This window comes from Sminthopsis crassicaudata, chromosome 1, assembly GCF_048593235.1.
Source record: "Sminthopsis crassicaudata isolate SCR6 chromosome 1, ASM4859323v1, whole genome shotgun sequence".
In the NCBI taxonomy this organism is placed as follows: domain Eukaryota; kingdom Metazoa; phylum Chordata; class Mammalia; order Dasyuromorphia; family Dasyuridae; genus Sminthopsis; species Sminthopsis crassicaudata.
Genome location: NC_133617.1, coordinates 52,653,102 through 52,662,180, shown reverse-complemented (window position 1 = coordinate 52,662,180; position 9,079 = coordinate 52,653,102).

Here is a 9,079-nt window from a genome sequence, read left to right as displayed (position 1 = left end):
AAAAAGAGGTCATTTGTTTCAGCCCTCTGCCCCAGAGCCTCTCAGTTCTGTGCCTCTTGAGTTTCTTGGGAAGGAGGACTCAACGTTGCTTGACACCTACAGTGGCCACTACCATGAGTGGGGCTGAAGACATTCTTCCTTGGGCAGAGAAGCATCAATCTTCTTGTAGTAAGATGACGCCTGCCACAAGATGCAAGTTCTTCCTTCCTTTTGAAAGTCTTAATTGAAACCAGCTTTCTTCTGTCTTGGCAACATGAATATTTTCCTGCAGACTGCTTCACTGCCCCCGTGTGCCCTCCCCAGTTTCTGACACAAATTCACATGGTTAAATGCACTTTGGAGGACAGTCCCCAATGGGCCAATTTCTGCAGTTCTTCCCCAAGCCACAGAGGGTGAAGTCCGACAAGGCACTGGAAGGAGAAAAGCAGCAAGCCTTTTCCTAGCCTAGCTTCTTCCAATTTAACCATGGACAAGTGTGGAACTTGCTCTGGATCTCCTGGAGTGGCATTTTCAGGATTTTTGCTGAGTGTGTAGAAGCCTACAAGCTCCTTATTGAGCTCTGCATTCTTGGTACAGTAGATCATAGTCTGAGCTGGACTGAGGGAGTTGTCAAAAATTAGGTAATTTATCATGAAATTTAAAGGGTAATATGAACTCAGATTTGAATATGTCCTCGTATAGCCTTTTCTTGGTACTCTTCCTTTTATCTCTAGTTACAATTTTTTTTTTTTTTTTTTGCTAGTACGGGGGAAAAAAAGCCTGAAACAAATCTACATCAGCATAGAGTGTAGTATTTATGAAATGCCCAGGATTCCTGGTTTTGCCCCCATTTATGCTGACTTGCAAAAAAGTGGACACTGGGAAAAGGGTACTCGCCATCATGATATTGATGGTCACTGTCTTTCCCGGTGAGCCCTGTCCTCTTCCTCTACTACTTGTTTATGAATGGTTGCCATCACTGATCAGATCCAGCAAGGAAATTCATTTTTAAAGTGGAGAGGGGATAGCATGACTTGTGGCTTGGTGATGAGGTATTCGGCATTTTAATAAGTTTATTGGCAAAACTTGTGTATTTGGAAAAGGGAATTCCCTCCCCACAAACCCTCAACACATGAAAAGTACTTCTAGGGATCATACATAAGTCAGTGCTGCCAGAGGGATTTCTAATGCCCTTTCCCATTCTATAGAAATTTTATTCAGTGAATTCATTGGAAAGACGAGAATAATCCCTCATTTTCTCCACCAACCCTCTTTAAACTTGATCAGTGTGGAGAAGAGGAGTTGACTTCTTCATGGGAAATGGTGAGGAATAAGGGATAGTTTTGTCATTTATTTTTATCATAAAGCACAAATGCCAAACTATCTGACCCTGGGGAGTGAGGGAGGCAGGATGATCATTGGGCCAGTTTGCCTTGTAAAGGCTTTTTATGTCATTAGATCTATAGCTTTCATAGGTGTCAGACTCATGGACTGTGTATGGGGAAGGTTATTGTGCTATTGATGGATGTTAATCCTTTTGGCCTAGAAGCCCCTAGCTTGTCACAGGCTTCCTTCTTGATGTGGGGAGCCCATTGAAAGAAAGCTGTTCCGGGGCTTTCAGTATGCCAAATCCAGGGTTGGGGGCTTTGTATTCTTACATGGGAATTGCCTCTCAGCTCCTCTTGTGACCTTTCCAGCTCTTTGGGCCATTTTAACAGTGGGCAAGCCTTTAAGTTTTTGCTGAGAGAAACTTTGAAATTGCCATTTTTGTTCTACTTCATACCTTCTATTATTACTGATTCAATTGACAACAGTGTTACAAGCCTTGAAGTCAGTGTGGCTGGGGCAGCTAGGGATTAGTGAGAGGATGTGGAAATGAAAGCTGGAAGCTACCTCTGAGCAGTCTCAGGGTGCTTGATTGATCACAAGGTCCCTGTGTGGATATGGAGTCAGGTGGAAACTTTTCATCCCCTTGTTTGGACTTTGGAGAGTTTGGTGCTGATATACTTATAAAGAGGATGATTGTAAGCATTTTTTCCCTTAATGTGTGTTTTTGTATCTATAAACATTTGAATAAATTACCCTCATGGGAATTGTTGGAGCTTGTTCAATATTCACAAAGATGAGATTCTTTGGAGTGTTCAGACTCCAAGTTTCTTTCATTTATGGTGAGATTTATACTTAGGCTCTTCTTCAAGTGGTCATTTAAAATCAAAATGTATTGAGTTAGACTTTCAAAAAAGGTCAGTCTATCTTAGAACATGGAATATTCAAGCCAAAGAAGAGACCTTAGAACTGTACATATTAAATCTAAATCAGATTGCTTTATGGCTTGGGGAGGGAGAAAAAGTTTGGGACACAAAAATCTTACAAAAAAGCATTAAAGTCTTTTACATGTATTTGGAAAGATAGAATACTCGTGGACGGGATAGTTTAGTCACAGAATCCCAGAGTTCAGAGTGCAAAAGGCCCTTAGAAATCATCCAGTTCAGCTTCCTTTGCCTACCTATTCTCATCTAGTCTACCCCATACCCTTGTAAGAGAGAAAGCGGAGTGGCTGGAGCTGACTGCCGGTTGGTGGTTGTGTGTGCCCCATTCTGCCAGACGGACCTACCTCATCCCATTGCCTGAGCCCCTGGCCACACTAGCTGGGAAGGACCAGCAGGCTCTATCCCTGGGGCTTGGACTGTTTGTTTGCTAGTAGCACAGCTGATTGTAACCCCTCCCCACCCCCCCACCCCCCTTTGTATTTCTTTCTGGGGGTTCCTGAATTTCTTTTTACAACTTGATATTCCATCACACAGGTGGTAAGTACCAGTCAAGATTAACCTTCAAAAGCCACGGTGCCATTGCCATTGTAAAAGTTTGAGAGCTAGTAAATGATGACCATGAGCTCATGTAGCTCCCAGTTCACTACTCCCTACCATAATACATCTGTAGATCTGTAGTCTTGTTTTAGTCATCTAGGGAATATCGGTGCCCAGAGAGAGAGAGAGAGAGAGTGTGTGTATGTGTGTGTATGTGTGTGTGTGTGTGTGTGTGTGTGTGTGTGTGTGTGTGTGTGTGTGTGTTGGGGTGGGGGGTGGGGGGGCAAGGTTGTGTGGCTGGAGTCAGGAAACTCCATCTTCCAGAGTTCAGACGCTTACTGGCTGTGTGATCCTGGGCAAGTCACTTAACCTTGTTTATCTCTGTTTCCTTATCTGTCAAATGAGCTAGACAATGAAATGGCAAACCACTTTAGTATCTTTGCTAAGAAAACCCCAAATGGGGTCATGAAGAATTAGACACAACTGAAATGGAAGAATAAAATATTAGCGCAAACAGCTCTAATTCAGAGATCATGCTGTCAGGAATTTTCTAAGTGAAGCATCAGACCTTGACGGGCTAATTACAGTTAAATTTGTTATGTTACTATACTGTTAGGATAAGAAGTATCTAGAGTCAAAGCAAAGGCAACCCAGTATCATTTCTAATATAAATTAAATTTGGCTCAGTCCCAATTTCAACATAGGCTGGTTCAGTGAATCCAGTAAGTTTTTTGGTTCATCTCCTGGGGCAGGAATAGAAGAATATCAAAAAAGCAGTTATTTGTCCCTGAGAAAGGACCTTCCCCTTTACTGTGGTGGTTACTGACCACTCCATTTCTCCTTTATACACAGTATTTGTTGAAATGATTACCATAATCAACTTGAAATGGTTTCCAATGGTAATCATAAGTTTAAAAACTACGAAAAGGCACTAGCTAAAATAGGACAGGGGGGTCAGAAAATGTGTCTAAATCCCATATTTGTAAGGAATAACCCTGGAAGTGGAAATGGCCATAATCTGGTGGTGTAAATGATATCCTTGGGAAATGACCATCTGTGGGGTCTACAAATGGCCAAAGAGGCCTTAGGCCAGGATTATGGAATCCCGAGCCTGAAGAATGAACTCGCCTAATCTGCTACTCCTGCCACTATTAGAAAATGGAATATTTTGCCTGAAAAACAGTTCATTTCAGTGTGAAAGGGCTGTCAGTTAACAGTCGGAGAGTAAAACTAGTATTGATAGGTGGAAGTATATTTATACTTTTTATGAGAATGAACTTTAACAACCATACAAAAATAGAATGGGATGTATTTTGTGCTAGTGAATTTCTTACTGATATTTAAAGGAAGGTAGGACATTGTAGAAGGGACATGCAGATTGAATATAGACTAAATCTAATGACTCTTTAAATGTGTGCTGAGATTCTATGATTTATTTATTTTGGAAAAAAGTGTGAGCCCTTGTGTCTATACTTTAATCACTTCCCCATTCCCCATCACATCCCCATACATGTTCATCATTCTCAGCAGGGAAAAATATAAGTGCTAACCTAAAAATTCCCTTCTGATATACTTTGGCAGCACAGGTACAGAATGGGATGCTTGAAATGTTCATAGGATCTTCAAAATGGACTTTGAACTCGAAGTCTGAGGACTTTTCCCACTCCCTCTGGGGCCAATAATGAAACCATTTCTGTAAAATGGGGATGGCATAGCAGATAGTGAGCCAGCCTCAGGGTCCCAAAGAACTCCCTGGTTTGGGCACTGAGACCTATCACCAGAATGTTTTTGGGAAGGTATACTTATTCAAAAGAAAACAAGGTGGGTAATAGGAAACTTAGCTTGTGATAGACTCAGTTCCCAGCCATCTCCTCATTATGCAGCCTACATTCATCTTTGTTCCTTCCCCCTTCTGTGTTATCCAATGGACTCCTCTCTGATAGGTAAGTTCTTGCTTTATTTTGGTGGGAATTGAGTTCCATATTTTGTATCCCTCCCTTTCACTTTTGCTCTCTCCCTTATGCCTTGTCTTCCTTGATTAAAATGTAAGTTCCTTGAGGAAAATGATTGTCTTGCTTATATTTCTATCTCTGGTGCTAAGCCAACGCTTGTCACATAATAAGAACATAATAAATCATGAAACTTGATCTAGGAACCATGACTCCAAGCAACTCAGGTCTAATAAATGTTTTGTCTACTCTGTGAGACAACCCAGAAACCAGAAGTGTGGCAAAGAGCATTTGGGTAGAAGGTTAATGGATGCTTTACCAGAAATGATACTGTCATCAGTGTCTTAACAGACTGTTTGGACAGAAAGAGGAAATTATTGGGTTCAGGAAACGGTTGTAAAGCCAGATAAAAAAACAGGATATAGTAGTGATGGGAGACTTCAATTACCCTAACATTAATCAGTCCCCAGCTTCAAAGCATTGACATTCTATCAGAAAAACAATGTTAAATAGCTACTAAAAATATACGGAGTAAATTCTGGGGAGATATAGTAGCTGGCAGCTGGCACATCATAAATGGCCTCATGTAGGAAGTGGCTCTCAAGCTGATCATTAAAGAAGCTTAGGAGTTCCAACAGGTGGAGGTGAGAAAGGAGTGCATCCCGAGCATGGGGAACTTCCTGTGAAAAATACGGAGGTGGAAAAGAGTATGTTGAGTGTGTCATGCTAAACATTGTTTCATTGTAAGAGTCCTAGGGAACCTATAAGCCCTGGGTTTTATTAAGTAGGTGATATGGTCAGATCTATGCTTTAGGACCATCACTTTGATAGCTCTTTGGAGGATGGACTGGAGAGACCTGAAGAGATCAAAGGAAGGGGAGACCAATTAGAAAGCTATTGCAGTAGTCTAGCAAGAGATGTTGAGGACCTGACTATGAGGCGGTGATTGTGAGTAGAAAGGAGATGTGTCCCCAAGAGATTTTGTGAAAAATGAAGCAACTAGGGCAACTAGGTGGTGCAGTGCATAGAACACCAGCCCTGAAGTCAGGAGGACCCGAGTTCAAATCTGTATTAGACCCTTAACACTTCCTAGTGGTGTGACCCTGGGCAAGTCACTTAACCCCAATTGCCTTGGGGAAAAATGAAGCGACTAGACTAGGAAACTAATGTACTGAGATTGATGGTGCCCTCAGTGGTAAGGACATTCAGAAAAAAAGCTGGCTCCGCAATGAAAAATACTAAATTGTGATTTTGATACATTAAAGTTTGAGATTCCTGCGGAACATGGAGTTGATGTAAACTTGGATCTCAGGAGAGAAAGACAGGGAGAGATACATATGGAGAGAATCATTTACATGGGGCATAATTAAACCATAAGAGTTGATGAGGTCAATAAGTGAATGTGAAAGGAAAAAGGTGATAGAATAAGAGTCTTGAGGAAACAGATTGTAGATTTGTATGACATGGATGAAGATCTTGCCAAAGAGAAAAAGGAACAGTTGGATAGAAAAGAGAACCAAGAGAAATGTTAAAAAATAAAAACAACAAAGCAAGAGAGGACATCCATAAGGAAGTTCTTCCCTCCCTTTCTCCCTTCCTCTCTCCTTCCTCTCTTACTTTTTCCCTTTCTCCCTTCTTCCTCTTTATACATGGGAAATCATACCCTTACATGTGGATGCTATGCCCAAATGAATATACATATATTGATTGATGAAGCCTTGCAAGATATCTTGGGGACAAGATTTTTTTTTTTTCTTTTCTCTACCTATTTTCTCTACCTACAAAACATCTATCGTGTTTTGTTTTGTTTTGTTTTTAACTGGGATAATTAACTCTTTTGTCCCAAAGTAGCTTCTCTTATGAATTCTTTTTTTTTCCCCTGAAGCAATTGGAGTTAAGTTACTTGCCCAGAGTTACACAGCTAGGAGGTATTAGATGTCTGAGATCATATTTTAACTCACAGCCTCCTGATTTCAGGACTGGTGCTCTATCCACTGTGCCATTTAGCTGCCCCCATTTATGAATTTTTTTTTTCCCTGAGGCTGGGGTTAAGTGACTTGCCCAGGGTCACACAGCTAGGAAGTGTTAAGTGTCTGAGGCCAGATATGAACTCGGGTCCTCCTGAATTCAAGGCTGGTGCTCTATCCACTGCGCCACCAAGCTGCCTCCTCATTTATGAATTCTTGAAATAAAACTCTAGGAACCCAAGTTTTGATAAAGTCCATTGGCATTCAGATAGAGTTACTTGACCTTACTTTAAACCCAAATCAGTCTGGCTTTCACTGATTTGCCAATAATAGATCCCAGCCTAAGACTTATTGGATCATTGTTTCAATTTTGATGGCTCAAAGTGAGTATAAATAGTTTCAGTTCTAGCCAGAAATACAGGGTCTTTCCCTCCCAGTTCAAATTTTTTTTTTTTTTTTTGAGTAGGCAAATTAGGCCATATTTTGCCTAATTTCTTACCAAGCCTTAAATCACTGAATGAGTGTTGCCTTAGACAGACTGAGACCTGAGAAAGACCTTAGCTTAAAAAGGCCAAGATATCCTACTTTTTCTGGGTTCTCTCTTACAACTGGACTCAAATGACTTTGGAGAAGAGAGTAAAGCTAATGACTTTGCAGAGTTCTGATTCACTTAAATCTAATTCACTTGCAAGTCAAGATACCATCTTCCTAATGTCATTAATTCTCTTTGAGAATGAAGGACAAACAAACACTATCATTAGTAGAATTGGTACTATCATTGAAAACAATAGTTTTTGTTGATTGATGAAATTAGAAGTCAGAGCTTCCTCAGAGCATCCAGTTGTTTTTTTTCCAACTTGAGCTCCAAGTGAACAGCTGCCATTTTCCTTTCCTTCCCCATGGGTGGATTTTCTTTTTTTCTTAAATTTCTTTTTCTGCTACTCTTTCCTTTAGGAACACTTCATTATCTCAAACTATGGGGAGTATGGAGAGATATTGTGTCCTCAACTTCCCTTCCAGGAGAAAAACGAACCTGAATAAATATAGTCATTTCCCAATGACACATGAAATACAAACACCATCCGCTTAGTATAAATCACTACAAAACAGAAAAGCAAATGTCTGCATTTTCAAAAAAAGGGAAAAGAATAGAGTTTGTAGACACTATTCTAGGTCAGTGGGTTGGGAAAAAATGTATCACTGGAAAAATTCTTGAATGATTAATTCAATAGAGATTAATAGAGATATGAATTGGCAATTTTCAAAGGGAAACATCCAAGTTCTCAACAGCCATATTAAAAAATAATGCCCCGAACAGAAGGTTTTGCAAAGGTCAATGTTGAAAAATTACCCATGCATATGTTTTGTAAATAAAAAGCTACAATAATAATAAAAAATATAATTCCCCAAGTCACTAATACACATGCATATTGAGGCAACTTAATACCCATCTCCTACCATCAGATTGGCAAAAATGATAAATATTGAAAATGGATATGGGGAAACTGGCGTATTGATGCATTACTGTGAATTGGTCTAGACATTATGCAAATCAATCTGGATCTGTGCCTCCCAAATCACTAAAATGTGCTTATCCTTTGATCCACTGATACTATTATATCTATATTTCAAAATAATCAAAGAAGAATCATATGCAAAATATATTAATATAAAACTCTGTAAAAGGACTTTATGTGGTAAAGAGCTGACAACAAAGGGGTATTTATCCTTTGGAAAATGGGTGAACAAATAATGATATATGAATGTGAGGGAATACCATTGTGTCCTAAGAAATTACAAAAGATACCTGTAAAGGCCTATGGGATCTGATGTGATGTGAGCACAGCCAAGAGAACAATTTACATAATAGCATCAATATGTAAAGGCAACCAGTTGTACAAGACTTGGGAACTCTGGTCAACACAAAAACCAATCCAAAGGACACCCATGTTCTGAAAGAGAAGTCTGAAGATTCAAGATGTTTGATGAGATATTGAGGAACATGATCATTGCAGAAATCTGTTTTGTTTGACCATGCATATATGTTTAAAAAGGTTTTATTTCTGTTTTTTTAAGTATGTGAAAGTAGAATAGAACCAGTCTAAATATTGTAAGCATCTACTACATACTAGGCATTGTGCTAAGTCCTGAGGATACAAAGAAAGTTTAAAAAATGAGCTTGCATCTGAGCTTACATTCCTATGGGAGATTACAACATGCAAAAGGATGTCTCCCTCCATTCCAATCCCAAGTATTTCTTGTGGGAGCATGAGAAGTCCTGAGGAGTAAAACTGGGGTGGAAAATGAAGAGATGCCTGGAAGCCCTTTAGATGGAGATCCTAGGAGGAGTGCTATACTTTCCAGTTAGAAAGAAGAG